The sequence below is a fragment of the Aulonocara sp. 'chitande type north' Nkhata Bay genome, linkage group LG12 (genome assembly GCF_057382095.1).
Source record: "Aulonocara sp. 'chitande type north' Nkhata Bay isolate Kocher_YH1m ecotype deep benthic linkage group LG12, A_spYH_male_GT1.1, whole genome shotgun sequence".
Classification (NCBI taxonomy): Eukaryota; Metazoa; Chordata; class Actinopteri; order Cichliformes; family Cichlidae; genus Aulonocara; species Aulonocara sp. 'chitande type north' Nkhata Bay.
In genome coordinates this window covers 10,351,696-10,376,182 of record NC_141355.1, presented here as the reverse complement: position 1 = coordinate 10,376,182, position 24,487 = coordinate 10,351,696, and the positions used below count along the sequence as shown (strand labels likewise).

The following is a 24,487-nucleotide window of genomic DNA, read 5'->3' as shown; positions in this document are numbered from 1 at the left end:
CACAGAATATAGATTTGACATCTGACACTTTTGCTTAGCACTGGCATATTCTATCACACTGCTTCTTGGTCAGCAATATTCTGGCTCTGCTATGTTTCTGACAGGTGAACAATGTCAGCAAGTTAACTGACTTGAACAGGTTTTTAATGAGTAGATGAAATCCATCTGTGTCATGTGAATGTTATTTCAGTGAAGGGATACAACTTCAAATCTGACCTTTTATACAAAGGAGTCAGTGCATTTAATTTGATTCGGTTTGCTTGCATGGAGATAGTGCAGAAACGGAGCTATCTTTTTCATTTTACGTGTCAGAACTACTTTCATTTTAAAATGCTTTTACATTCTGAAACTTTCTGATCATTTCCAAGTTTACATGAAAGTATTTGGTCTCTGAGTTTTGTGTGTGTGCGAGAGTGTGCGTAAGAGAGAAAAAGAGACAGATAAAACACTAGTAATGTGTTCAAGAATGTACAATGCGTGCGATTTCTTTGTGTACTAAACTGCATTTATTTCTCAGAGACCTTATCTGAACTTGTTGCATGTGAAGAAAATATAATCTGATCAAACATTATTCAGCTTTAAATATTGTTCAGCTTTAAAGTTACTGTGCAACTGTGTAATAAAAATGTGCTCACGACTTTGGCCTTGAGAGCGATAAGAAGCGATCGCCTCATCCTGCAGGTGAAAGATATCTGCAAGCGAAGAGACTAGAACACCCAAGGCCGATTTCCTTTTATGGAGTTGTTTTTCTGCTAATGCAGCACTTTCCTCACAACCCCCTCCTGTAAGTTTTAGAGAATATATACCCATCCTCACAGCAAATATTTGGAATCTCTTGATGTGAGCTGTGTTGAGAGTTTGTCTCTGTCTCAATAAAAGTTCACTGATTCCCCATCTGCAGCAGGTGTCCGGTTGTCTTCATTCTCCGCCAGCCTGGTTAAGTCAATTCCTCCTTAACATCTAAAAGAACCTATTTAATGAAGGAAGACGGGTTCACTTTGTGTTTAATATTATTCTATTGCTGTTGTTGTTTTTTTTATATCCTTCAATTGGCGTCACGAACAGGATCCGCTCCAGGTCAAACTGGAACGGGAGGGAGGACATCGGCCGTGGTCTGAGTGAACGGAGTTTGGACAAAAGCTGTGTACACACAAAAAACAAGGTAAGCAGACCTTTTATTTCTGCTATATTGAACATTATAAAAATACTTAGTGTCCAAACTCCTAGTAATTCATAACCAAAATTGTCTGGCTTACTTAAGGCTTGTTGAGAATCAGACAAGTGAATAAGAGATAAGTGAATAAGAAATAAGTGAATAAGTGAATAAAGATAAGAGTGAACTGAGGTCTGACCACGGTTGCAGCCGACGGGTTTGCTCTCCGGTGTCGGATACATACCTCAGCAGGTCTGGGACCTTGAAAGGGTTTATTAGTAACGCCTTTCTAAACAAATTAAAAGGTTAAAGGCCTTGAGAATATTTTTTAGTAATATTCTCTAAACTACAGAAGGGTTAGGAAGGCCCAGAGGACTTTATTAGAAAAGATCCTCTAAAACTTAAAAAAGAGAAGTACTGGTTGGAGTCCATAGGAGGGGTCCCTTTGATCAATAGGAGAAAACGGATCTCTTCTTAAAACCCCGATGATTTTAGTGTTTTAAATGTTTTGATGTTCTGTTTGATATTGGACACACATAAATACACGCTGAATGCTTGCTGTGGAACACTGGGCAGGACAGTTTGGTTCTCCGTTGTTCACAGATTACACAATTAAAGGAACTAGGTTCCTCTTTTGGTTAAAATAATACACCACACATAGAATTTTTTTACACATTTATTACATACATAAGGAGGGTAATGAGTGACTGCAGGTAATGTATGAAGTGTGAATGAGACGTGTGAACAAGGTGACAACCAACTAGCACCCCTATCAGGAAGCTCTAGGCAAGGTTACCCGCCAGACTCCGGTTTGGTAGAAGCTTGGTAACACCTGAAGGGATATTTCAGTGCTGACTCACCTTTAAAGCAGCGCCCCAGCTGATTAGTGCCTAACAGAGGCAGAAACCCAGCTGGCCCAAATTCTCCTTTAAAAGCAATAAAAGAACACTCCTCCATTGACAGTAAAATGGATGGAGAATTAGATCGAGAAACTAATGATGATGGTTGGGGTCCCGGTGTTATTCTTAGCACATTGGGAGAACAATTAACATGTGTTGAGACAGTCATCAACTCCACACACCAGCCTAAAGAAGCAAAAAAGCAGAAAGAGTCATTGAGGAAAACAGCTGAAAGATGCTTTTAAATTAGTCAAAAATTTAGCAACACCAGCAGAGAAATAGAGAAGTGAGATAAAGTTGTTCTGGCATATGGTGTTTTCTTAGGAATTCGAGCGCTATCGGGAGGGCGTTCCCGAGGTATGTATTGATCAGCAAGGCTAGGCCTGGGCTATAGGTGCTTTTAAATTAGTCAAAAAGTTAGGGGTAACCTCTTCTGGCATATGTCTATGCGGGCCCGTGTGTAAATAGAACATAAATTACCGGTGTGTGTAAATAAAGTGTAAAATAGTGGTATAAACTGTCTGTTGAATTTCTCCTGAGTGTTGAAAAAAGGAAAAACTCTTTTCTGCTCTCTCTGAGAGAGGGGCTGTGTGTGTGAGACAGGAAGTGTGCATGCCCATAGAAGGAAAGAGATGAGGTAAACTCTGTGCAGATAGACCGAAGTAAAAAAAAAAAAAAAAAAAAGGAAAAGGGTCTCTCTCTGTCTCTGTGAGAGAAAAAAGGTGGGGGCCGAGTGAGCCCGCGGGGCCGAGCGGGTCCGCGGGAGCGAGCGTGTATGCTGTATGAGGAAGAAGGGAGTGAGAGGGAGCGAGTGAAAAGAGTAATCGAGTATTTGGTGATTTTTTTATTATTTCAGAGGCACTGGGTAAGAGTTTTGACTTTAGCTGTGAGAGTTGTGAAAAGAGCAGGTTTTTCTTTTGTTGTAGACTGTGAGTAATCGGTGTTTTTCTGCCTATTGTGCTGCGTGGAAGACACAGAAGTGTAGAAATGTTTGTGGTTTATCTTTGTTTGACGTTTTATATAGAGTTGGTTGATTCAGGGTGATTTCTCCCGTTTAAGGGAGGAGTTGCATTGTGGTTATGTTAAAGCTTTGCTGTAGGGGTATGTGTGTGATTTTGTGCTGGCTTCGCATGTTTAAATGGATGCATAGAAGTTTGTCAGTGAGAAATTGTTATGGTGGGGTTTTAAAGTTAGTAAAGAGTCAAACAACGCCCGCTGTTTTAAAAAGGCCCAAAACATCATAAAAGACACCTCACATCCTGGCCACTCCCTGTTCGAACTGTTGCCCTAAGGCAGACGGTACAGGGCAATCAGAGCAAGGACTAATAGACTCAAACACAGCTGTTATCCAACTGCAATAACACATCTGAATACTACAAAAATGTCCACCATGCCACTCTTGTGTTAATCTATGCACGGTCTGAAGCATGACGGTGGGAATACTTAGTATTTTAAGTATTCTATCTATTTTATTGATTGAATTTTATTGTTTTTTATATTTGATATTACTAGGGATGATGCAATGATCGGGGACCATTCTTAATGTCGTCGGTCTCATGACAATGACAATAAAGTTTTTGATTTTGATTCTGATTCTGAAATACACCCTCCTCAAGAGTTCAATGATTTAGGCAGTTATGTTTATACAAATACTAAATGTATGTTTAGTGTCTTCATACAGGTGTTTTTTTCTTAACCTGGAAGCCTGAGTACGGCAGCAGAAGACAGGCCAAGCTTTGGCTAAAATTCACGGCTGGACACGAGAGTTGTCCTCACCCCTCCCGGTAAAACAAAAAAGAGAGAATGTAGTTTGAGGCGGGTTTTTCTCGCTGAACTGCTCTGGGTGCTGTGTCCCTGAATCTCACCGGTGTTAACCTCTGGCGGAAGACATGGAGAAAAGGAAAAGATGTTCCTGGTAAATCACTGAAACAAATAAAACCACACACAACCAGAGAAAGATATGAGAAGGGTGAGGAACAGACACATGTGCGTGTTAGAGACATGCCTCGTTTGAGAAAAAGTTAAAGTAACCCATATACAGACGCACCCATACATGCAATGAAGAAACAGCTTACATACATGTGCACGTACATGCAAGGTTAAAGTAGCGACACTTAACATACACCTGTTTTTAAATGATATAGTTTATACATTACTGACAATTAAACGCTTTGGGTTGCAGGACAACAACGTAACGTCAAAAGACAAAGACACTGGTCTGAGGATTAAGTGAGGACACGACAAATTTAGTGGTTAAAAGGGTCGACTTGGGACATGTTTTTGTTGATTGTTTAAGACAAATGACTACTGAATGATAGGAAATTCCTTTTTAGATTTCTAAACAGGATCTTAAGAATTTTAACACGTACCTGTGTTGTCCTGTCAACTTGAGGGGTTATGAGTTGATTATATGGTGAAAAAAAAAAAAAAAAAAAAAAAAAACAAAAACAAAAAAGGGGGGAGACGAGATCTCGTTGTTTCTCCCCTCTCGGGATAACACAGCCAACACAGCACAGCCAACACAACATCATTTTCCTGTTCGCCTGTTTTGTTTTGTTTTTGTTTTTTCTGAGAGCCGAAGCTGACCTGGACTCCTACCCTCCCCTCTACCATCGTTGCCCTCTCCGCGACCATCTTTGACCCTTTGACCCCTGAAGGCCACAGCAGCTGGACTCACAACAACAACTTGAGGATGTCAACAGTGCTGCAAAAGAGTGATCTCATGCAGCAGAGACGGAGAGCACTAAACCTAAAGCCCGTTTCATTACACGGGGGAAATTCCCAGGCTGCGTCAGCTGACAGAGCTGTGACGAGACGCGCATTAAGCCCGGAGGAAAAGGGACGGTGAGCAGAAGGATGCTGACCTCTGAGAAGAGCCGAACAGCAGAGCTGCAGAAGGCCGTGGAGCAAAGTAAGGACAACATAAACAGACCCAAAGAGGAGGGGAGGACCCTAGGCCATGCGTCAGGCCGCTGGTTTACCTAAACTACAGAACAGGAAGGTGATGAACACAAACATATACCAACACACGAACACACACTTCTGCATGCGCCTACTTAGAATGAAGGGAAACACACACATGAACACTTATGCACTTGTTGAGGGAGTAAAAACTGATACATACCCATGCACTAAAATCAAAATGTTGATTTAATTTACTAAGAAGTGACACACAATGCTCCAGCTGCTGCAATGAAGAATGCTTTACTGACAAAGGCTCAATGCTGCACACAACAAAGTCAAATACAGAATTTGCTATAATAATAAGCCCAGAGGGCATTTGTGTGGTCTGGGGAGCAGAGTCCGGAGCGGTTTGGTTATGAAAATGATGCCCGTGCGAGATATCTGGGGCTTAAGGCCTCGACTTAATTGTTTACTCTACACTAAAAAGAAAAGAAAACACTCTGAGCAGTGGTGCAGAGTGAAAACGAGGAATTAACAGTGTGAGTTTTATTTCAGAGCGCCACGTCATTGTGATGGAGATTTAATAAAGGAGGAACACACGGACAAAGAAGAAGAGAAGGGGGGGCAGCCCTTGAACGCGATTGCCTGAGGCATTAAAGTTCTGTACTAAATTCTGGTTTCCAGTGTGAGAAAAGTCACGCAGTGCCAGTAGTAGAGCTAGGTTGAGTGATGATTCTAAATTACTGTAAGTAAATCATCGTACACCGTTCAAGTTTCATGAAAACGGGGATCTAGACTTTGTTGAACCCTAGGCAATTTGAACAGGTAAAAGTCGAGTGACCAAGTAGCAGTTGAATAAAAGTCATTGAATAAGTGTTGAAATAAACTGGCAGAATTAAGAGAATTAAAACATTTCAAGAGCTCAACTTACTTAATGGTTCAATTTTGTTTCACGAACGCAAAACATATAGGTTTATGAATATGAAAAGGTTGAGGTGGTGTTGATTTGACTCTGTGTAGGTTTAGGTTGGTATTTTTATTGATGGGAAGAATATTCAGTGACAAGTCCTAAGACCCGGGCGTCTGCATTTTGTTTTTGTTATTTTTCATTTTATTTTGTTTTATATTTACTGATTTTTGTTTGTGAATCTTTTCTTTAAGCAGATCTGCACATCGGAAATTACAAGCATTACACGTCGGCGAGAAAATTGTTGTAAGTGAGTTTCTCCGCATTGAAATGGGTTCTGGAGGAAACACTTGTGGGGACAATTAGAAACGAGAGTCCCTGTTTAAAAAAGGATTCAGCGAGGTAATCCAAACTCAAGTTCTTGTTTCTTTTTGAGATGACGTCATTTTGCTGAGTGTGGAAACTAGATGCGACGACAGGTTTCACTATCAGCAAAGAACGGATGAATGGATGAAAGACTGGGAATAAAAACAAACGGACTGACTGGTAAAAGATGACAAGACTTGACCATGACTCAAGGTTAACCACCTCCACCTAGATAGGATAAAAGGGTGGATGAATTTATGTGGGTTTCTTTTACAGGAGTAGAAGGATGACAAAATATTCGAGGATGAGTGAACCTGTAAATGCCATTTTTGTGTCTTGTGTTGCTTACAGAGGTAACTGCGCAGCGTTACCATTTACATTTTCTTCCCTACAGGGTTACAGTTTTAATGTTTTTCTATTACAGGATTTCTGGGCGGATGTGTGAAGAAACGGTGTTTATGGGTTAGGAGTTGGGGATGCTATTACACTGTATTCTGGTGAGAGTGTTGGGGGAGACACACCCTGTCTTGAAAACTGTGATTCTTTTACAGGAAATGTTTTATAGCACCTATGGAATGAGGATGCCTGACTACGGTCAATGTGCTGCTAATGTTTGCTTTGCTTTGGTGAGAGGGGTGCAGTAGAAAACAGACAAGTGACATGACAACAAGTAATAATAACAGATAACAAATTTGGGGACAGTTTGACCTAGAGCCCACTAACTGGCCATTAGGGGCTCTCGCTCTCTCTCTCTCTCTCTCTCTCTCTCTCTCTCTCTCTCTCTCTCTCTCTCTCTCTCTCTCTCTCTCTCTCTCTCTCTCTCTCTCTCTCTCTCTCTTGGAATAACATTGCCCAAAGGGTGAATAAAGCAAATTGTGGCAATAATAGTGATTTAATGATTGGAGAAACCTGAACATGATACTTGTCTGTTGAGCTGAATCGTTTATTACTCTTATGATTTTCCGGTGGGACTATGAAGATTTTTTGGTACAGATTGCAGGTTGTTGCTCTTTAACTCCTAGAACACGCCCTTGGCGAGGTGGGGGGAACTGGACCACCTTTCTGTGCCCCATCATCCTCTATTAGACGACATCCAAGCTAAGTAAACATGTCTTGGCCCTTTCCCCCTGAAATGACAGGCAGGCAAAGATGTTGCGTCTTTGTTTGCTTCCTGGCCCTGGGTCTCATTCCCATTGGCATAATCCTGATCTGTGAAGGGCCCCCGACACTTCTGACACCTTCAAGTTCAAAAGCTTCGCCCCCTTCTGACAGTCCCAATCTGACAAATGTAGCCCCTAGGGTCTTGCCCACCACTTCCTCTCCAGTTTTACCATATTCACTTTTGAATGTCCTTAGCAGTTACCGTTCTGAGTTTATTTTACGGTTGATTTATTCTTTCACATTTTCACGTTTATATCTCTCATTATTATAGTATACTCTGTACTCTCCACATTTTTATCATTACTTATGCTTTTTGGTTGCTGAGTTACAGGAACTGTTAATTTTGTGTCACTACCCTGGTTGCACTAACTCGTTGTACCCTTGTGTGCAGGACAGCTGTTACTGCTTTCATCGGGAACCGAGACTGCTTGCAGCCGACCCCTGGGCAGGGTGGTGCCTGGACTCTTTTCTCCTCATCTGCAATGACAGATAAAGACAAATGAAAAGACCCGAGGAGTTTTTCGAGCCAGGCTTCGACACGTCTCTGTGTTCCTTTGATTGTTACTTATTTTTGTGTGTTGACCCATTTAAGATGGGTCAAAAGGGGGATTTGAAGAAAATATAATCTGATCAAACATTATTCAGCTTTAAATATTGTTCAGCTTTAAAGTTACTGTGCAACTGTGTAATAAAAATGTGCTCACGACTTTGGCCTTGAGAGCGATAAGAAGCGATCGCCTCATCCTGCAGGTGAAAGATATCTGCAAGCGAAGAGACTAGAACACCCAAGGCCGATTTCCTTTTATGGAGTTGTTTTTCTGCTAATGCAGCACTTTCCTCACAACCCCCTCCTGTAAGTTTTAGAGAATATATACCCATCCTCACAGCAAATATTTGGAATCTCTTGATGTGAGCTGTGTTGAGAGTTTGTCTCTGTCTCAATAAAAGTTCACTGATTCCCCATCTGCAGCAGGTGTCCGGTTGTCTTCATTCTCCGCCAGCCTGGTTAAGTCAATTCCTCCTTAACATCTAAAAGAACCTATTTAATGAAGGAAGACGGGTTCACTTTGTGTTTAATATTATTCTATTGCTGTTGTTGTTTTTTTTATATCCTTCACATGCGGTCACTAATCTTACGTGTGACTGACCCAACTCCCCTAAGCTCTGTGTAAGCTCTGGCCTGTGCGCTGAGCCTCAGTTTTTGTAATTCTTGGTGAGTGAACCTCTGTGAGGGTGAGATGTTGCTCAGCCGTCCAAAACAGAGTCAAGTAAAGTGCAGGCTTAAACCAGAGGGCACTCAAGCTACATGCCAAAGAGAGCATAGAGAATAAGATAGACGCACATTTGCGTCTATAATTGTCTATACGGGGATATTATATGATGTTCTGGATGATGAATCCAGTTGGTATTTAAAGCACAAGCGATATCACCCAGACCCCCTTATCTGTACAAGGACAAGAGATTGGAAATTTTGGCCAGTGTTGCATTTTCATGCCAAAAGACATGCATTTTACGTTAACTGATGATTCTATATGATCTGGATTTGTATCATATGGTGCAAAATTAAAGCTAGCCATCTTACACAGCACAGACATGAATATCCTACCTACTATTACGACAAAACAGCTAAATGATAAAAGCAGTAACTCTTTGTAAGTCTTTAACCACTTTGGAAGGCCCAATATATTTTTTGAACTTGATAATCATTATATTACTAGTTTAATCTAAAAAACTTTAGTTACCATGGAAACTATAGCCAGTTGTCAACATGGAATACATAATCTGAATAAATTTACATCCACCTGAAAAAACAGTTCTATTACCAGTCTATTATTAAATTTTAATAATAGCATTTCATAATTTAATAAAAAATGTTTCGAGTCATTGTTTAAATACAAGGTGTTAGCGCCATTTATAGTTATTACCTGTTTTATTTTGAAAAGCCTGAAAAGGATATGGTGCTTTTGTTGTGAAAGGTTTGTGAGAAATAAAACAAGCGAATGGCGGAGCGACATGATGGTTTTACCGTCGTTGTTGCACAAACCGACGCGTAAAACAGCCTCTTGTCCATCCAGACTCTTATTTTATATATAAGAGAAATAGAGAACTCCAAGAAGAAACAAAGATAGCCATTACACAAGGACTAAAAGAGCAACTTTAAAGCTGTTTTTAAAGGATAATAAGCAGTCACACCCAAACCCGTCAATTACTGCTAAAGACACTGATTTTAACGAGAAAGGAAATATCCAGTTAACTTCTTTTATGCTTCCATTCAGTTCCGAATTAACCCACATTTGTTGGCTCATGAGTATTTCCATCAACAGTCAATGTGGAACCTGGTCAAAACAAACTATAGTCTGTGTATGTTCATGTTAATGAAGCGCGGAGTGCAGCAGCGTGGATCACTTTGTACAACAATGGCGCTCTACCTCAAAGCCAAAAAGTATAAATCAGGCTTGGAAACACACGAACAAACCTCTTTGTATTGGGAACATTTCATGTTAGTTTTGGTGTTTTTCAGTGCTAAAAATGTACAACTGTTGAAAAAAAGTACATCACATGTACACATGTTTATTTTAAAATGTTGGCTCTAGCAAACAATTGATCCTCTTTGACACCGTGTCTATAAAGATGATATACAAATGACACACTGTCATTTTCCATGTGGTTACTGATGTGAAGCTTGCACCCAAACTGAAGTGTTAACACATTGTTATCTTCACATCTATTCTACTCTAAATTGATAGTCACAGTCTGATTACATTTTTAGCTTTTGGGTTTTTTAGCTTTTGAACTTACAAATACTTGTTTTTTCTTGTTTTTGGGTTCTCTTTTTGCTCTTAGGTTTCTTATTGTCTTTTGTTAATTCAGTTTACTTCCTGTGTTTTGCAGTTGTGTCATAACTCTGCAATTCCTGACGGGCACAGCCCAATAATATAATATCTAGGCACATAAAGTTTTTCTTTATTATTATTGTTATTATCATTAATAACAGCAATAATAATAATATGTGTATTCCAGAAGCCTGTGTACAGTCAAAGAAAATATACCTTCTGTCAGTTACAAGTTTTATGTAGAAGACATAATAAAAGGTGATTTAGTCCTCAGCAAAACGAGGCAAATACAATGCCAGATGAACAGTAACATGATATATTACACATCATTATTTATTTCACAAAAAGTAATCTGAAATATAGAAGCAGTGTTTGAAAAAACTTAGTACACTCTATTATTCAAAAGCTTGTGGAATTACCTTTAGCAGCAGTAACTAGAAGTAACAGTTTTCTGTATGCTAAGATGTATGACTTTATCATCATCGCTGTGGAAGAACTTTGTCTCTTGCTGTTATCGTTCCTCTTTGGCGATGTCTTAATGCACTCCTGACACGGTGTAATGAGCTGCTGTTCATTGCTGTTTTATGCCAAATTTTAGGACCTGCTAAAGAACATATTATTTTCCTATATGTCATGACATGGAAAACCCTTTCTTTTGGTGTTGTTGTTTTAGTATGATAGTAATTGTTTTAGCTAACACTACTATAGCAATAACAGTGTCCATTTCTTTGGTCCAGACTCAGATATGCTCAAAGATTAAAAGCTTTGGTTAACAACTATTACATTTTGTGTTTTGACTCATGACCTATGTATAATGAATCCTATTAATACTATTTTTTTCTTTGCATTAATCCTGCAATGATATTGTCAGTGACTATTTTAACATTTAGTATAACTCAATATTTAACAGCAATAACAATATTTTGTAATAAACAAGCTAAAGATGCTGGAAAGCAAACACACATGTGAGTAATGAAGGATTTAAAATACAATTTATAAGTGAGGTTTGAAAAGCAATGCTTTTCACTTCTTTTTAAATTCTCAAGGACACAAATAGCATTTTGATCAAACACATGTTGACACATGTAAACAATTTGTAAAGAAATTCCAGAGACCTTTAGTTTATAAAAGAAAAAAAATAGTTCTTTAACTTCTTGAGCCTCAAAGCCATGTCCATTGTGTGTGGCATTTGGAGTTGTTTGTGCCAGATGACTGATCGTGGCCACGTCAGATATTCATGCAGGAAGCAAGAATCCGTCTTCTCTTATGGATTTTGTTCATACTCGTGCAGGTTAACTTGCATATTCCACAGTTCTTGGTGATTCTGTAGAAATGATCACGTTCTACTTCTTAGGTAGTCCCTGATTTTGATTGCCCCGCCCCTCCCAACTCCCATCGGTCCAAGGCCACCACAGAGGGTGAATATACGGTGCCATAAAACATCAACTATGACCCAATTTCCTTCTCTGTAACTCTCCAGTTGCAGGACAATCTGAGCTCAATATTAGGTAATGACACACTACGTTAATACATTTTGCATTGAGCTGCCAGAAGTCAGGTTCTTATCAGTCCCTCCATCGTGGCTCAAGGGACAGAGTCCCATGTGAGAAGCCTTACAATCTCCAAACTTTGATCCAATACTGTCACAAAAGTTTTTATTGCCACTTGGATCTGATGGTGCCAGTCCTGAAAAATTGATAAGAGACCTGTGGTGTGAAAGATATCATGAGATGCCAGTGCAGAATTGATGCATTCATTCATTATTTATACTTGAATATCGGATGGCAAGATTTCAAGTTTTGAATCAATTTTATATAATGTTGAAAGGTTTGAATTAGTTGAGTAGAACCTGATTTATATCTAAAACAAATCTTTAAGTCTTATCCTGGTAATTTAAAACCCATCTAAATCCTTTCTTAGTGCCTAAAATAATAAATGTACATTTTTCATATGAAAATATTGCCCTGTATCGAATGCTGCGCTTTGTAAAGCATTTATTAAAGAGATAAGACAGTGGAGGAAGATAATAGAGGAGCTGAAGGACAGATGAACAGGTTAAGTGACATTTTCAGTTGCACAGTGCTATAAATTTAGTTCCAGTGTACAGAAATGAAGATGTGCAGGATTTTTTCAGCCTTTCCTCATTAAGAGTTCAAGTAACCAAAGCATGCTGTTCATTTGAACGCTGTACTTGACGATAATATTGGTATTTTATCAGTGTGAGAGTGTATTAAACTACTCTCGAACTAGTGAAACAAAAAGGTTAAAAGCATCTCTTGTAAAGAAGCAGATGATTAAGAGTGAATATATACACTTGGTTTTAAAGATGTGAGACCATAATTCTATTAATATGATTTTTAATTTAATGCAAATTTTTCTTTACAGATAAAAAATATATATATATAAATTTCCTCCATCCCTCACTTACCCATTTGCCTTACTACAGCAGACATTATTATTGCAAACTGAACCATAGCTAACCTTAATTCCACTTTGATCAGTTTGATCATATAGCTCATTTATTTAGAGAGCTTATATAAATGTGCATGAGAAAGTGCACTTTTTTTTTTTGAAGAGTCTGACATTCACAGTTCTTCTTTGGGTTTAACAACCTTTTGTTGACCATTCAAAACATAAAAGCAAGTTTTGCTAACAATTTTACTGAATCATTGGATAGTGAATTTCTATGAATTATGAGCTTCCTCTTATAAAGGATGGTGTATGCTAAAGGTAGAAAAAAGGAAGCTCTATGATATAATACAATCCTTTAATATTTATCCCATCCATCCATCCATTCGCTTCCGCTTATCCTTTTCAGGGTCGCGGGGGGCGCTGGAGCCTATCCCAGCTGTCATAGGGCGAGAGGCGGGGTACACCCTGGACAGGTCGCCAGTCTGTCGCAGGGCCAACACACAGGGACAGACAACCATTCGCACTCACATTCATTCGCACATTCACACCTAGTGACAATTTGGATTATCCAATTAACCTATCCCCACAAGCTGCATGTCTTTGGGCGGTGGGAGGAAGCCGGAGTACCCGGAGGGAACCCACGCAAACACGGGGAGAACATGCAAACTCCACACAGAAAGACCCCGGCCTGATGTTGGAATTGAACTCAGGACCTTCTTGCTGTGCGGCAACAGTGCTAACCACCGTGCCACCGTGCTGCCATCCTTTAATATTTATATTTATAGAATTTTGCTAGCTTTTGGCTGCCATGCAGATACCGCTGGGCTACTTTACTCAGTCAGGAACTTTCCTGAACCAAATGAACTATTTGACCCAATATAGACACACAGAGATGACGCAGATTGAGACACTATTCAGAGAACCACAAAGGAAGGAATTTACGCAGATGAAGATACAGATTGCTAATATTTAGGTAGGGTTACGATCAAATCTCTGTGGACAGTACATGATGGTCAGTACTCCCAAATGAGCATATCTCTGAAGAATAGACTGCTACCTGTCCTTGGTGGGTTTGTTGTCAATTTGGTCTTTGTCCCCAGCACTGGGATTAGCAAAAATAAGCAAGATTTTTCCACTACCAAGTATCACTGTGGCTTTGATTCACTGCACGATCATACTCTCTACTATTTGTCTCCCTTTGTGCATCTTTCTGTTATCTCAGGAAACAACAGATCTCAGTAAATAGGACTTTTTTTTCTCCATCATCCACTTTGAAATGCATGTATGTCTTAGCAACCCCCAGCACCTTTCCTTGTTTCTCCAACTGAGAAATGCTTTCAGAACAACTACTCACCCACTAAGACTTCTACAAGATAGCTTTCCTTTCTTTAGTCTTGTGCTTTTTACTAGTTGTGTATATCTGATGTTTCTTTCCTATGTCTCAGTTAGCAGAATCTAATGTATTGATGATATCTCTGTGAACACAATGGCTAGGTGTGACCTGGACTAATACTAAGTTTCAATTACTATTAGTATTAATCAATTGGAGATTTCTCAATAGATAAACATGAATTTATGTTTGAATTTAAGGGTTATGCTTTCTTAATGTCATGATTAACACTAGTTCTGTCCAATACTGCAGTTATTGGTATTGATCTGACCCCAAGTAAATACAGGACCACTACTGCCAAAACCAATACTGATATGTTTATATTCAAACTGGGTTTTATATAGACCTGGAATGTACACGTGCCTGTCAATGAAGCACTTAGGGTCAGATTCTGTTGTTTGAATGTGTTATAGGTGATAAATAAAATATATGTGACTTGTTCATGGTGCATGTCTGCATTATATTTTCATTACTAAATAAATAATTAATTTAAAACAATTCACGTGGCTTCACGGTGAACTTGGAGGATATAAACAAATTACTGCTCCTGTACTGTTAGTATCAACCCAATACCAAGACACATAACCAGCCTCAGAGTGTCACAAACTAGGGTGCTCCAAGTGCCAATCCATGGCCCAGATAAACGGGAGGGTTACATTAGGAAGATATAATCAAATATGTGAATGCTTCAACAATGGCAACCAATCAAGTCTTGCGAAGTATGACAACATCAGCATTGTCTTATACAAAACAAAACTTACTATCTTGATGCAGTCGTGTGAGTTTTCGAGGTTTATGGACTTGGTTAAAACAGATGTACGTAATGTTCACAGCATTTTTCATATGTTATAGGAGGAATGATTTGCAATCAGGCCCTGCCACTGAAGGTCGGCCACATTTCATAAGTCTAATTTTAAAAAGGGATAGGCCTAATGAAATCTACGAAATTAAAATATGTTGTCAGCGTAAGCTGTAGCTCTCTCCAGTCTTCTGCTGAAGAGTTGCTCCATTAATTGCAGTGCGCTGTGATTATTCACAAGGGTTTATAATTAGGAGGGAGTCAGGAGTGTTTTATGTTGGGTAATTGCATGTGTCTACCCACCGCCATTTAGCTGGGAAGCAGTGAGCTACAGTACCATTGTCAAATCAAGGGAGGCTGCTTTGAACCTTGTTGCTTGAAATTGAATTCAAAATGCTCATCAAACAGATTGCTTTTTTGTGCACATCACTCTTAGAGATTCTGATAATATGCTGCAGAGCCATTATCAATTTTCTGTTAAATTTGGGTGCAGCAGTCAGCTTCACACAAGTACTTTGGAGTAGAAGGTGAAAGCTACATGATATGCAAATTACCTGGTGTTTTTCACACTTTTAAATTCCAGAAAGAAATGTATAATCATTTGTGAAAGGCTGGGCAATTGGAAAAGCTTGTCACCTTCCATTTCTTTGTAAAATGAAATGAGTAGGCTACATGCTATTTTATCTGGAGCTGAGTCCTGGTCTGACATGAGGGAATAAAGATATCGTAAAGCTCTGGGTTTCGAATATTTTATGGACCTACTTTCGAAAAAAATTTCCTTGAAAGCTTTTATTGTATTTTCTTGTGTTACACTGGTTGTAAGACCCTGCTTTCTCTAAATGATTTCCAGCAGTTTGAATGCTTTAGTAAAACTTGTCCACTCAAATATGACTGTGTTAACATTTCCCAACCGCTCCTTTGGCTCTGCGTTTCTACCATATGGTGCCATGTGGTGTTGTTGCACAGGCTGCTCAAAATGCAGAAAATTCTAATTAATTTTCCCCTATAAAGTCGGGGACATCCATTTGGATTTGCATGACGTGTCACAGGAGCCACATGGGGACTTGGTGAAAGAGTGCAGGACCAGTCGAGAGCTACACCATGGACTGCTGCAGCAGCTGTTTTCCTGGATGTCTGTTTATAAAAGGTCCCTGTAAACTTGATGGGATAGAATAGTTTTCTCTTCTTTCATTCTCTACAGAGAGTCTACCTTGTGCTGGTGCTAACTTGTAACAGACTCTATTGTTAGGAGCAAAAGGCTGGCTGCAAACCTTTAGCAAGCTCTAGAGCAAACTGGATGAAATACCCCATGAAATAAGATGGCAGGAGACAAGACATGAAGGACGTCTGGTTCCTGTGCTTTTCATTACTCAGCAGCAGTGGTCACACAGCATAAGGCTGCATTTGTGTTCTATCTGGGATGTCATGTTATTGCAGTGTTGAAAATGTGCTTTGGAAAACAGAATTGAAGGAGATGAATTTTAATTTCTTGCACTGTAACTATGAGGAAAGACATTTTAGGTGGTTTATTCAACCTCTGAAATATTGGGTTGTTTATGACTCTATCAATAGGAATAATCCTGAAATGGCTTTTACAATATTCTGCTGTGCTTCATGAAATACAGCACTGCCCTGTCAGTGCAGTGGAAGGAATGGCTAAGCCTTTGAGCAGGTCAAGGGTAGCAGTGAAAGGTCTATGAATTTCCCATGTTGCGCATCATAAATATTCCCCCTTTCTCACCGTTTCTTCTCCCCTCTGGTTTTCTTTCTCTCCCTCTCTTTCTTTCATTCTTTCTCCCTGTCCTATCCCCCAGTCATGTCTGTCCCGTTTGTAGCAACCGAAAATAAAATAATAATTAAAATAAAGGTCAATCAAATAGACCAATATGGCAAGGCCATGATGATCCACTTGGTAAAATAAATCCGCTTGGCATCTTTCTTGGCCTTAAGACAACAATTCTGATGGCTAAAGATCCAAACGGGACACAAAAAAAAATAATTTTAAATCCATGTAGACATTGAGGGTTCTTGGGAGGGGCCGTGCTAACACCTGCTGCTCTCTGGCAGCAGCACCATGCTCTCCCATGCTTTAAATGCACCTTAGAACAACACGCAGCAACACTACACATGAGCGAGAGGAGGGAGGTTTGGGGTCTTCACACATCCCTGTTCTTTGCTGGCCATCGGGGCAGGGGGGCTGGGAGGAGGTGTTGGTCGTCCGATTGGGATATGGGATGCGGGGCCTCCCTGCTGCTGCGGAGCCTGGGGCGGTCTGCTTGCCTCCACCCCGGGGGAAAGGGTAACATCTCCTGGGTCTAGGTGCCGTATCCCCCTCTAGGGGCGAGGGTACCTGGACCCGGGGTATAGAGTATGTTTGGGGAGTGTGATTGTGTGCACATGTCCATGTATGTCTATCCTTATGTTGGGTGAGTGCTGAGTATTTGTATATGTGTGCATGAGAGTGGGAATGCTTGTTTGTGTCTGTGTGTGCCTGTTTGTCTGTGTCTATATGTCAGGTCGGGTCTTACACTCCACCTCTCTGGGAACTCCCAGGCCCTCCAAAGGTCTATCTCCCCTCACCACACTCCCTGCCGGTAACTGATGCCCTCAGGGGTCGGTGTGTTGGTAGTTCTTGGTGTCCGGGGCTGGGCGCTCAGGTATGTACCAGCTCACTCCCGGTGACTACTTGGCGGGGCCTGGTGCCCGTTGCTCGGTCAGGCCTCTTCCGGGGCAAAGGGGGCCCTCCGGCCTCTGGGCCTGGTGCTCGGTTCACTCTGGCACAGTCTGCCGGCAGCACGCCACTGCAGCCCCCTCTGGCTTCTGCTCCATGGCTACTGAGGTGAGCCCTCATCTGGGGCTCTCCTCAGCTCTTCCCAGGAGGGTGGCACGGATGCCCCTCCAATGGTCCTCCTTGGGCTCTCGCACTCTGGGGCCTCTGGATGTCTGGAGCCTGGATCTCCTCCATGCCTGCTTCATGCCCTGGGGGACAGGGCTATGGCTCTCTACATCCTCTAGCAGACCATTACATGGGGAAACCTTTTGAATACAAGCGTGCTGATCCACACAGGTGTGCACACGGGTGTTCACTGTTCATTGACATAAACTACACCTTTATTGGCTGCTATTTCCAAGCACATTGTGCGCTGTCGGTCCTACGTGCTTCACAACAACATTCAATATTTAGTATTTACTGCTGTTTACACTTAGCTAGATTAACGTGATGGTGTTGTGTTTAATATGTTGCTCTGTTTTGTTTTTTTTGCTTGTTTTCTCTTCTTTTTCTCTCAACAGGTGATCCAGGAGATTTTATTTCTTCTTTCACTTTTTAAGTGCCCTTTCTCTCTGTCCCTCTTCCTTCTGTTTTTCTTTTCCTTCATCTTTCTTTCCCCCCTCCCGTATCCCTCAGTCATGTCTGTCCCGCCTGTAACAACAGAAAATAAAATAAATAATAACAACAAAGGTTGATCAAATGGACCAATACGGCCGTGATGATCCATTTGGCAAAGTAAATCCATTGGTTATCCTTGTTGGTCTTCAGACAACAATTCTGATGGCTAAAGTACCAAATAGGACAGGCAAAAAAAAAAAAAGTGTTCTTTGTTAAGTGTTCCTGAAAAAAAGTCTTAACCCTTTACAGCCGATCGGAGCGGGCACGCTCTGCTTTGCGTAAATATTTTTAAATCCCGGTAGCACTGCAACCACGTAAGCTAGCGCAAAAATTTTTTTGTACTTACATCTTATGCCATCAGCTTGTCCTAGGTCACGGTTTCCTTCCACATAAAGCTTTGCAAAAACTGCATAAAAAGCGCTTGCAGGAACAAAAACATAATATTCCAGAAACACGCTTTGCCGATCCAATCAGCTGGTCATAACACTTCCTACGTTGGAATAGACGTCAGCGCGAACTTTTGCATTTCCGCCATTACCTGCCCGAAACCGGAAGTGACGTCATTTTCGCGGAAATGTAGTCTTTTTTACTATCAGGGCCTCAGGGCCTATACTCGTCTTTTTAAAAGTTATCTTTGACTTTATGACTTTCTGTGTCGTTTCTGGGATGCTTAGGACTCATATTGCACTGCTGGAAATAGTTTATTTTGATGCATATGCTGCTTTTTTGCAAATTTGCAGTATAATATTTATTTTCGTTTTTCCTGCAGTGTATAAAAATTGGTGTATTTCAAAAATAAAACTATGAAGACACTCAAAATAAATTTCCTGTGGTGGGAAACTATTTTGTGCAACTTTTTTGTATTTACAGTTTTGAGGGATAAGCCTCTTAAATTTCTCTAACTACAAATATATGTTAAAAAAGCAAAAACGATTTTCAATTTTTTTGTAGTTTATTGCACTTTTTTGCAATTTATGTAATTACTATGCACTTAATGAATACATATTATTAAAATCTGGGCTATAATGGTTGTATTGATGTATAGCAACTTGAAATGCTCCCAAAAATGGCTCCACAGTCTGAACCACCAGACAATCTGACCTGCTCTACCTCCAGAGCTGCAGCCACCCCAATTAACATGGCTAAAATATGATATAAGCTCTGGCGGACTTGGTTCTATGGTAGGTCTTAAAGGGTTAAAAAGACTTTAGTTTTTTCTTGTGTTCAATCTTTGCCATGTCTGTGTAGGTTCTCAGTCTTCCAGGTCATGGTAGTAAGAGCTTAAGAGCTCGAAAAGAAAGCAGCTGGACTTCTTTAAGTTTGTGACCTTACCTCTCATCAAGAGACTTCTACAGTTCGAGAAACAAAAGGTGGAGAGACATAGGTATGCATCTTTGTGCCTGCACTTTGCTGAACTTGTTTGCTTCCACTGTGTGGATTAAAGATTTGTATTTTCTGAAAATTTGATTCCAATTATGTGATCAGATCGCATACCCATGTTTAATTTTACCTTTGCAAACTGTGAGCAAAAAAATCTGGTGACCAAACATGTTTCTCTACACACTGTAAACGTGTCTTTAGAGGCTCATTTAGGAGCTTGACCCACTGCCCAGATAAGAGGAATCATTTCTTGACCTAACGTCTTTGATAGTAATGATAATCAATGTTGTTATACAGTAAACAAACAAAGACCACAGGATGATGGGTCGTCTTAATGTCATTATAACAGGGCCATTGTATAAAAGGGGACAATGTCTATGTTGTTTTTTCAAGTTATATATTCTCACCACTTTTAGGCTACAGCTGTAGGCATTTTAGTGTACAGTCACTATGGTAACTGAGATGTGCATAACGTTTAGTAACAGATGGACTCTTCTCAATTAACATGATTTAATATGACGTGGATTACATTGCATTCATTTTTCAGGTGTATCTCCTAGCACCTTCCAGTTTGTTTGTGTTTTTACAGGAAACATAACTTCAAAGGATTTCAAAATTTATCAGATATTTGTCTGATTTTACTCAAGCTGCCAGATCACCTATAAAGTACTATTATCTAATGACTTGATATGATTTTATCTGTCACTGCAGCATGGCAACTCATATAGTGATCTATGAAATTGTTCTCTATATATGCAGTGAACCAAACTGAATGCTTAATGGAGTAGCATATTTAGCCACTAGAGCAGGATGTTGTTGAGCCAAATGCACACACAAACAAACAAATAGTACCCCTGCAAATTCAAGCACAATTACACTGAAATGTTTTTTGTAAATCTCCTTTTCATACATAAACACTATGACTGGTAAAGAAAAATTCAAGCAGACCTAGAGACTTGTCATCGACACCCTGCTGACACCGCTCGCTACAGAAGGATTTCTATACATGTGACAAGAGGCAGTTAGGAGAGTGAAATAGACTGTAAAAAGGTAAATGGTGCTGCACTTGAAACCTCCTTGTAACTGGTTGCTAGCAGGTTGCAGAAATTTCCATGAAAGATGCTGACTTGTCTGCAGACACTTGTCAAGTGCAAGTTTATAAAGTGCAATGCAAATGGAGGCCATTCACTTTTAAATTAAAAGCCAGAAACTGAGACTTTCTCAGTTTTTGTTTTGCTTTCGAAATTTTAAGTCTCAGTACAGCTCGGAGAGTAAATGGTTTGCATCCATGCAAACGATGAGCTTCTGTTTGTCTGCTAGTGACAAAAGCAGCCATGAGAAGTTTTTTGAAGAAGAACCCTCTTTCTGACCAATTTCAACTGGCAACAGCCAGCAACCACTGCCCAGCTGGTCGGCAGATGCACATTTTTCTCTAGCAAGTAAAAGTTACCAAGTTGTTGCTGACTGGTCCCTGCCCCAGTGTGACAGGCCTCACATACTGAGTGCACCAGAAATTATGTCCAAGCACACTAATCAATGTTTGTTTGTTGTTTTTGTACTGTCTGTGTAAACAGATACACAATGAAGAAGGTGCAAGTAGAAAGTGCACCACAATGCTTGACGGCGTTCATGCAATGTGTTTTTACATTGCATCAACATTTACCACTTAAACAAAAGCTGAGTGTAAAAGGAGATCAGAAAATCTCTGTTTCTAAATTTACATAGGATATGATAGCCCAGCTCATGTGCTCATTATAATACTTTCCATCTTTCAACCTGTAAATAGCTCAGTATCATTTTATTTACTCTTGACATATAAGGGACAATGCAAAAAGGAGGGGAGCAAAAGTAAGCAGAATATAATATAATTAACAATATGGAACTTGGAACTGTGTCAAACTTTGAAAAAAATATAAAAGCAAAATTAAACTTACACGTAGATAAAGTTTTTTATTTCTTGCGTATTTTGTGTTCTTGTGTATTATTTAAACAACACATCACATGTGGCACGAAAGCAGAAATACTTGCAGTTTCGGATATGGTTTGTCATAGTTAAGGAGTCAGTGGGCTGTGCAGCCTTCCTGAAGATGTCAGAAAAGGCTGATGTTTGCTAGTTTATACTTTCCCCTATTTCCCCTGTCACAACATCTTCCACAAGAACATTTACTGCACAGCAAGGTTCTTTGAATGCTGCTTCATGTTGACATTGCTCTCCATTAGGCAAGTGTCCCTGCTCCAAGCGACACAGAGCATGCAATATGATGGAATGAGCAGAGTGAAGTTGATGCTTTCTGTGGATTAATATGTATTATTAAAATTTTATATCTGACAGCCTGGCTTTTTTCCCATAATGTACAGAAATGTGGTAAAATCCCTTTCTGTCATCTGTGCATCCAATAACTCAACATTTTATGGCAGTGACAACCTCTGAGGAAAATAAAGTCAATATGTAAATAGAGGAAACTGCAGTTTCTCTGGTGGCATTGACTCTCATGTCACTCCTTAATATCTACATTGGGTAAAGTTTTAATGACACATCTGTTCATCTGTAATATCATCCCTGTTTTCATGGGTCTACTAGTTCTTACCTTTACTAATTTCATTCACTTGACCTGGTCACTTTGTTTGTGCCATTGGTGCCTTTCAGAACAGTTTTAATAGAGTAACCTAACAATTAAAGGGACTGACTGATTCTTATATGTCACGGCCAGCGGGGGCAGACCGTGTGGAGAGTGTGTGTGGTGGACCCAGGAGCGAACACAGGCGAGGAGACGGGAGTGAACTTAAACTGAAAGCGAGCCTTTATTTGGGCTGATGCAGAAGGGAGTAGACAAAACATAACAGGGGCAGAGACTGCAACTAACCAAAAACCTAAACTGGAAAAACACTAACCTGACTGAAAGGAATAACTATGATCACTGTGAACAGAATGCTGTGCAGATGCATGGAAACTGTGAACCAAATGGCGTGACGAAACAGACATGAACATGACCTGCACGGTACCTCATCGTACGGCTGCATGAAAAACAACATAAACCAAATGGCAAACATGAACTGCACAGAATCCTGAAAAACACTTAACTTGAACAGAGGGGAAGTACACAGACGACACGACAACGAACAAAGGAAGACTGAGGACTTAAATACACACATGAGGTGATATGGGGAAATGGAGACACATGAGAACATAGCTGACTCGAATGAAACATAATGACAATACAGGGGAGAGTAACACTAACTACAATGAACAAAGAACACCAGACTCTTACAAAATAAAACAGGAAACACGGAGACATAGACATGGAGATAAAACATGACATGAACTTAACCGCATAGACATGAAACGTAGACGCAGGAACCAGGGAGACTGAGTACAGGCAGAGATGACAGAAATAACTAAGAAATAAGGTCTGAACAGCAACCTAGAATTTAACTAGATTGAAAATGAATACAAAAAATACATGAAACTCAAACACTGGGTCACACGACCCAGTACCGTGACACTTATATAGTAGGGGTGCAACGATACACAAAATTCATGGTTCGGTTCGATACTTTGGTGTCACGGTTCGATATTTTTTCGATACAAAAAAAAATGTTCATGCCTTTTTAATTTGTCATTTATTAAAATTATAAAAATATATTTTAACTCAAAAGTACAGTTTTTAAATTTAATGTTGCTGAAACAACAAAGTAATAAAAAATAAATCTATCTGATCGAGAAATCACTCATCTTTGGAAAAGAGACTTTATTACAGAGAAATGGCTCTTTCCAAAATAAAAGCTATACTATACGCTTCTTCTGGGATATATTATCAGCAACATATTAAACATATCAGGTCCCCATAAGGAGAATCATGTGCTAACAGCTGTCTAAATGACCCGGGTAAAGTTTGTAGCATGCGTGCTTGTTGTTTTTGTCTGCTTCCACTTGTCTTTGCACTAGGATGATGTCGGAGTAAATGTGCAGTCATATTCGTTGTGTTCCCACTAGTGCTGTCAGCGTTAATCTCGTTGAAATGACGTTAACGTCACAACACAGCAAATATCCGTTAACGAGCTACCGCGGCTCGCCCCGTGCGTGGGGCTGGACGGCCAACACGTTAACGAGCAAACTGCGCTAACGCACAAGTTCCCACCAATGTAATTGAGCATTGCGTGGCACATCCGACATACTGTTTTACTTTTGTCCATGACGCGCTTACCTTCAGGGTCATACGTCACATGAAAACCAAAATAGTTCCAAACGCCAGATCTGAATTAGGGTGGGGGAGGTTCAATTTGCCATGTTGTAAGGAGAACTTCTGTCTCGCTAGCTTGCCCTGCGCTCAGTGAATCTGCATTTGACTACTCCGCCTAGGCTGCACTGTCGAGCACAGATCCACTGAGCGCTCAACACAGACAGCATCGTCAGAAGGAAAGTTGATAAAATAAATAAACATCACCATTCACACAAGCACTTTCTTCTATGCTCTCAAATGCTTTCTAACTAACATGCACACTCAAGTGGATGCATTGGAAAGCAACTTGGGGTTAGTATCTTGCCCAAGAATATTTGGCATGCAAATTGTCTGAACCACCAGACAATCTGACCTGCTCTACCTCCAGAGCTGCAGCCACCCCAATTAACATGGCTTTTTGTGTAATAAAGACGTTTACGATCTAATACAGCTGTGAGGAATTCTAGCATTTAATTATTCTGTTAGCAATAAAAGGCAGTAACTGTGTCTATGTTTTGCAGTTCAATAGTTTATGGATGCAATTGACGAACCTTGCTAAGTTTGCTAGTGTTAGCTGATAACCATAGACAGCATAAAACACAGAGTCAAACTGCAAACTGCAGGACAGAAACAACTGCATTATACTGCTAACCCAACTTCGGCTCTTTGCAAGC

General features: G+C 40.1%; 1 long non-coding RNA gene across 1 annotated transcript; it reads left to right on the top strand.

The window, feature by feature from the left end:
• Positions 1-548: 548 nt before the first annotated feature.
• Positions 549-8,359, top strand: LOC147316942 (uncharacterized). Its single transcript, XR_015131759.1, has 2 exons — positions 549-936; positions 1,066-8,359. It is a non-coding gene; the product is annotated as an uncharacterized LOC147316942 (long non-coding RNA).
• The last annotated feature ends 16,128 nt before the right edge of the window (positions 8,360-24,487 follow it).